General features: G+C 33.0%; 1 non-coding gene across 1 annotated transcript; it reads left to right on the top strand.

The window, feature by feature from the left end:
* The first annotated feature begins 5,491 nt into the window (after positions 1-5,491).
* On the top strand, positions 5,492-5,595 carry LOC112630860. Its single transcript, XR_003120989.1, has one exon. It is a non-coding gene; the product is annotated as a small nucleolar RNA SNORA72 (small nucleolar RNA).
* Positions 5,596-6,526: the final 931 nt, after the last annotated feature.

The raw sequence follows: 6,526 nt of genomic DNA, 5'->3' as shown, positions 1-6,526 counted from the left end.
ATTAGGAAACTGTCCAACCACTTTGACTACAGCTTTAGAAACATAGTTTTATTGGCTTAAGGTGCCAGAAAAATGTCAGGGCTATGAATAAAAAAAACAGCTGTAAATTTAAATGGGGAATTTTTGAACAGAAAGAACAGGAAAAAGAAGAAGAATTAATTCTAACTACATATTCTGCCGAAATCTCTAGAAGATAGTTAAATTATTATTGCATGAGCAGACAGTTAAATTATTATTGCATGAGCAGACTCTGGAGTCCATATAAACTGCAGACAAAATCCAAGAAAAAATCTAATCTACAAAGATAGAGCAATGTGGGTCTAACCTATGAGCTTGCTGGGTTTTGAACTAATTGAACACTTTCACCAACTTTGAACAGATCAGGTGGCAAAGTCCTGAAGCTCCACAGGCTGAAGTGTCAGAGCACAAAGCTTTAAACCAGCAGAACTGCTGAAAACTAGGAGGGAGTCCCTAAAAGCATGAAGCCATGAAGAAGGTGAGCTCCATTGCCACCCACATTTTTGGATTAATGGCGAATTATTCAGGCCTAGGAGAGACCCCTAGTACAATAACAAAGCTAAAAGCAAACACACAAACACAAAACAGAAGTGTAAAATACCAAAGCTGAATAGAGATATCAGCTACTACACAATGCTTGAAAAAGAAAGTTACATTTTAAATTCGGGCATGTTAAATTCCTAATAGAATGACAACAAAATAATAACCAAACAATAATTCTGAGGAGAAAACAATAGAACCCAGAGCTGCTATAAAATACTGTATTATTTACAATGTTCAATTCTGAAGCAAAAATTACTAGCCATGCAAAAACAGTAGAAAGGATACTCAATAGAAATTGAATTCAAGATATCTCAAATATTTGATTTAGCAGAAAATGACATATAGAGATATATGTATATCTATATATGTATCACTAAATAAATACATTGGGAAAGTCAACAGAGAAATGGAAATTATTAACAGACAAAATATCAATAGATGAAAAGTTGGAAAGCAGGATCACTGAAGTAAATTTTTAAAGTATTTTTATTGACGTGTAATAATTGTACATATTTAGGGGGTGCATGTGATATTTGGACTCATTCATACAGTGTGGTGTAATTATCAAATCATAGTATTTAGGATATTCATCATCTCAAACATTTGTCATTTATTGGTATTGGGAATATTTCAAATCTTTTCTTCTAGCTATTTTGAAATATTCAATAAATTGTTGTTAACTGTATTCATGCTACAGTGCTACACAACCTTAGAACTTAGAATTTATTTCTTCTATCTAGTTGTATGTCTGTGCCCGTTAACCAACTTCTGTTCATACCCCTCACATCTTCCCAGCCTCTGGTAACCATCATTCTAATCTTTACATTCGTGAGATCAGCTTTCTTTAGTTCCCATCAATGAATGAGAACCTGCAAAATTTGTCTTTCTGTGCCTGACATATTTCACTTAACATAATGACCTCCAGCTCAATATATGTTGCTGCAAATGATAGGATTTCATTCTTTATTATGGCTGAATAGTATTGTGTTGTGTATATATACTGTATTTACTTTGTCCATTCATTGATGGGTCCTTAGGTTGATTCCATATCTTGGCTATTGTGAATACTGCTGCAATAAACATAGAGACACAGCTATTCCTTTGATATACTAATTACCTTTCCTTTGGATAAATATCCAGTAGTGGGATTGTTGGATCATATAGTATTACTATTTTTGTGTTTTTGAGAAACCTCCATACTACTTTCTATAATGTTGATACTAACGTTCCAATCAACAGTGTATAACAGATTCCTTTCTCTGCACTCTCATCAGCATTTGGTATTTTTCTGTCTTTTTGATAATAGCCGTTTTAACTGATATTTCATTGTGGTTTTGATTTACATTTCCCTCATGCTTAGTGATATTGAACATTTTTTCATATACCTTGTGGCCATTTGTATGACTTCTTTTGAGAAATACCTATTCAGATCCTTTGCCCAATTTTGAATGAGATTGGTTGTGATTTATTGTTGTTGAGTTGTTTCTAGTATATTCTAGATTTTAGTCCCTTGTCAGATAAATAGTTTGCAAATATTTTCTCCCATTCTGCAGGATATTAACTCTATTGATCATTTACTTTGCTATGAGGTAGCTTTTTAGTTTAGGACTACCATTTGTCTTTTGTTTTTGTTTTCTGTGGCTTTGAGGTCTTATCCTAGACCAATGTCCTTAAGTGTTTCCACTATGCTTCTTACTAGTATTTTTATAGTTTCACGTCTTATGTTTAAGGTTTCAGTTCACTCTGAGTTGACCATTGTATATAATGAGAGATAAGGGTCTAGTTTCATTCTTCTGTATATAGATATCCAGTTTTTCCAGCACCATTTATTGAATAGGGAGTTCTTTCTCTCATGTGTGTTCTTGACACCTTCATTAAGCATCAATTGACTGTAAATATCTGGATTTATTGCTGGGTTCTCTATTCTCTTCCATTATCTGTGTGTTTGCTTTTATATCAAAACCATGCCATTTTAATTATGATAGTTTTGTAGTATCATTTGAAGTCAGGTAGGGTAATGCCTCCAGCTTTATTCTTTTTGCTCAGTATTACTTTGGCTTATTAGGGTCTCTGGTGGATCCATATGAATTTCAGGACTTTTTTTTTCTGTTTCTATGAGGAATTTAATTAATATTTTGAGGGGGCTGCACTGAATTTATAAAATTTTTGAGTAGTATGGTCATTTTAATAATTTTAATTCTTTTGATTCATGAGCATGCGATGTCTTTTAGCTCTATCATGTTTTATTTATATTAACATTATATATATATATGTTTTATTTATATTAAGGGTTGTTGTTTACTGAATGCACATTTAGAAGTGCTGTGTCTTCTGTATGCTGGGTCCCCTTATTATTACATAATCACCCTTTCTATCTTCAGTGACTTTTTTGCTCTGAAGTCAACGTTAGCTGATTCTAATATAGCCTTGCTTTTAAGAAAAGCCTGTGTGGTATACAATTTTTTTATCCTTTTACTTTCAGCCTACCTATGTTATTTTATTTGAAATGAGTTACTTGTAGTCAGTATATCATATCATTTGATCGTGGTTATTTTTTTACAACCATTCTAATAATCTGTTTTTTAAATTGTTTATTTAGGCCACTAAATTACCTAAGGTAAATATTTACATGTTAGGCTTAAGTCTTCCATATTTTTATTTCTTTTCTAACTTTGTTTTTCTTTTTTCTTTATTTTTCTGCTTTGGGCTTTCTTTTGAAACCTCCCTGTGGGTTAAGTAAACATATTTTAGAATTTAATTTTTATTTCTTTATAGTGTTTTTGAGTATACTGCTTTGTTTAATTCCTCAGCAGTTATTTTAGTTATTACAATATGTGTATATTATTGATTAAATCCTACTAATATGTTTTAGCACTCTAAAGTATGTAAACTTTGCTTCCTTTCAGGTCATTTAATTTTCCCACTTTTAAAATAGAATCATTTTTATTCTTTCTCTATATAAATTGAGCACTAAATCAGAAGATATTATTTTACATAAACCATCAAATATGATTTAAGACACTCAGGAGAGAAAGATATTTTATTTAATTTATTTCTACTTTTATTGACTTTTATGTTCTATTTTTTCTTTCTGAAGTTCCAAGTTTGTTTTTTCCAATTTCTTTCTGTTTAGAGAACTTTTTAAAATCATTTTATAAGAGTAGATTTGCTAGCAACATTTCTTCTATCTATATATTCAGTGCAACCCCAATCAAAAATCCCAGTGAGATTTTGTGTAGAAATTTACAAACTGGCTCTAAAAATCATTAGATATGCAAAGAAACTAAAGCAGTCTTGGCAAATGTAAAAAACTTAATTTGTGGAGACATATGCTAACTGGCTTTAAGAAATTAAAATTAAGAAATTAAGTCAGTACTTACGTATCTCAATAAAGCTTTTAAACACAATAAAAGTGTTTGTTCATTGAGAGAGATACTATCAATACAATATATACCAAGGCACAGGCTGAAAGAAAATAGCAAAATGCAAATTTCTGACAGGGAACTTACATATATAAGTAACTTTTAGAATTTAATAATAAGAAGACTATTCAATAAAAATGACAAAAGAGCAAAATGTTAGAGAAGGCATTCCACATACACAAAAAAATGATATACACAAATGTCCAATAAGCACAGAAAAACAAATGGTCAGCCTCATAAATCATTAGGGAAATGTAAGCTTCCTCAAAGATATGCCACCAGACATCCACTAGTGTAGCCACAATTACCGTAACCCAGGGTGCCCAGGTTTTCACTGTAAAGAAGTAGCCACTTGTAACTGCTGCATCTTGAGTTCTTGTTGTTTCAGAAAAGTTTCAGAACAAAGGTGAAAGTCAAGCTCTTACTGGGCTGGTTAGCTGAGTCATTGCATGCAGAGGTAGAGTAAAGGCAGCACAGGCGCAGTCATTGATCATGCTGTGCCACTGATTATGTCCAGCCCCAGCAAAACAAAAACCAGATGGATCCAGAGATGCCTGAGTTGGAGATGAATTTGGCAAACTCTCCTCATTACCATACTAAAAACGCAGCCCAGGGAGGAGCTTACTGTCCATTTTCCATGCATGCATCATAGGTAGAAGCATGATCAATGACTGTGCCTGCGCTGCCTTTACTCCACCTCCATATGCAATGACTCAGCTAACCAGCCCAATAAAAGCCTAATTTTCACCTTTGTTCAGGGAGGCACTGCTTTGGGGAACTACCTCTGGTTTCTTCCTTTCTTGTTGCAAGTAACAAAATGTCCTTGTTAAATCCTCCTTGGTTGTGATCTTTGGACTGTCACCCACCAAGCAATGGAACCCACCCCTTGTGTCGGTAACATTACTGACAATACCAAATGTTGGTGAGAACGGTATCAAGTATTTGTGTTGCTTTCATATGTAGCTTGTAGGAAACATTGTCCGTTTCTCTTTTCTTAATAGTTTAACTTTTATTTTAGCTTCAGGGGTACAAGTGCAGGTTTGTTATATAGGTAAACTCATGACTCAGGGGTTTGGTGTACAGATTATTTCACTTACCATGAGATCCAGAAATCCCACTCCTGAGTATTTATTCCAGTGAAATGAAAACTTATGTCCATGGAAATACTTTTATGTGTGTTCATAGAGATAATTTATAATATTGCCAAGCTAGAAACAACTCAGATGTTGTTTCTATTGGTGTAGAAACAACCAATAGAAGAGTGAATGGATAATGTAATGGAGAACTAGTCAGCAAAAGAAAGGAATGATCTGCTTGTGTATTCAGGAACATGGATCAATCTCAAAAGCACTGTGCTAGTGAAGGAAGACAGACACAAAAGACTATATTGTACATGTACACAATTAATATCAAATTGTAGAAAAGACAAAACTCTGCCAATATTCTCATTGCTCTGATTAATAATCAGGACAGGCTAAACATTTGCTCTATATATTTTTTAATTTTTAATTTTAATTTTTGTGGGTACAACATTCACTATATTAAGATCATGCACGTGTCCTCAAACCTAGTTCTTTTCCTAAGTCTAGTTTTATAAATGCTAATGATGAACCCGGAAAAGAAAAAGGAGATAAAAAAGACATAATAAAGAAGAGGCATAACTTTAGTAATAGAAACAGCTCAATGGTTTCCCAGGGCTGCATTTGAGGGAAGACATTAATTACAAAAGGTCATGAGGAAAGTTTTTGGGGTGATATGAATTTTCTGTATCTCAATTTTGGTGGGTAAGTGACTATACTAGTTTGTGAAAACATATGAAATATGTACACTTAAAATGAGCAAATTTTATTTTATCTAAATTATACTTACAAAATGTCCTTTTAAAATGATTGACAGTAGCAAGTGCTACTGGTTAAGCACCTGGCTGAGACGTGAAAGAGGTTGAACTCCTATACACTTGTTGATGAGAAAGTAAAATGGAACAAACACTTTGGGAAACTGACCACTTCCCTCTCGAAGCTAGACACATTACTCATTAAATATTCCAGGAGTTCCATTCCTAAGTATTTGCCAAAAATAAATGAAAACGTACCTTTATACAAAGGCTTGTACAGAAATGCTTATTGAAGCTTTATTCACAGTAGCAAAAACCAGCAAATCCTATATACAAGTATTAATCAAGAAGTGAATGATAAATAAAATAAAATGAGGTATATCCATAAAATAGAATAACAATATAAATGACCAGAACAGAAACAATATAAGTGAACTATCAATATGTAAAAACATGGATGAATCTCAGAGTCGCTATGTAGATTGAAAGATGCCATACACAAAAAGCCCACATTGTACAATTCTACTTACAAAATTTTTTAAAATGCCAACTAATCTACAGTGAAAGAAAACTAATCAGTGGTTGCTTGCCTGTAATGTTCACTGCTGGTGGTCCAGTGCCTCCCAAAAGCCTAACACATAACAGGAATGACAATGACAATGACAATGATGATGATGATGATAGTACCTACTCGATATATATTTATTGA

The sequence above is a fragment of the Theropithecus gelada genome, chromosome 8 (genome assembly GCF_003255815.1).
Source record: "Theropithecus gelada isolate Dixy chromosome 8, Tgel_1.0, whole genome shotgun sequence".
NCBI classification, from domain to species: domain Eukaryota; kingdom Metazoa; phylum Chordata; class Mammalia; order Primates; family Cercopithecidae; genus Theropithecus; species Theropithecus gelada.
This window is presented reverse-complemented; position numbering and strand designations above follow the sequence as displayed.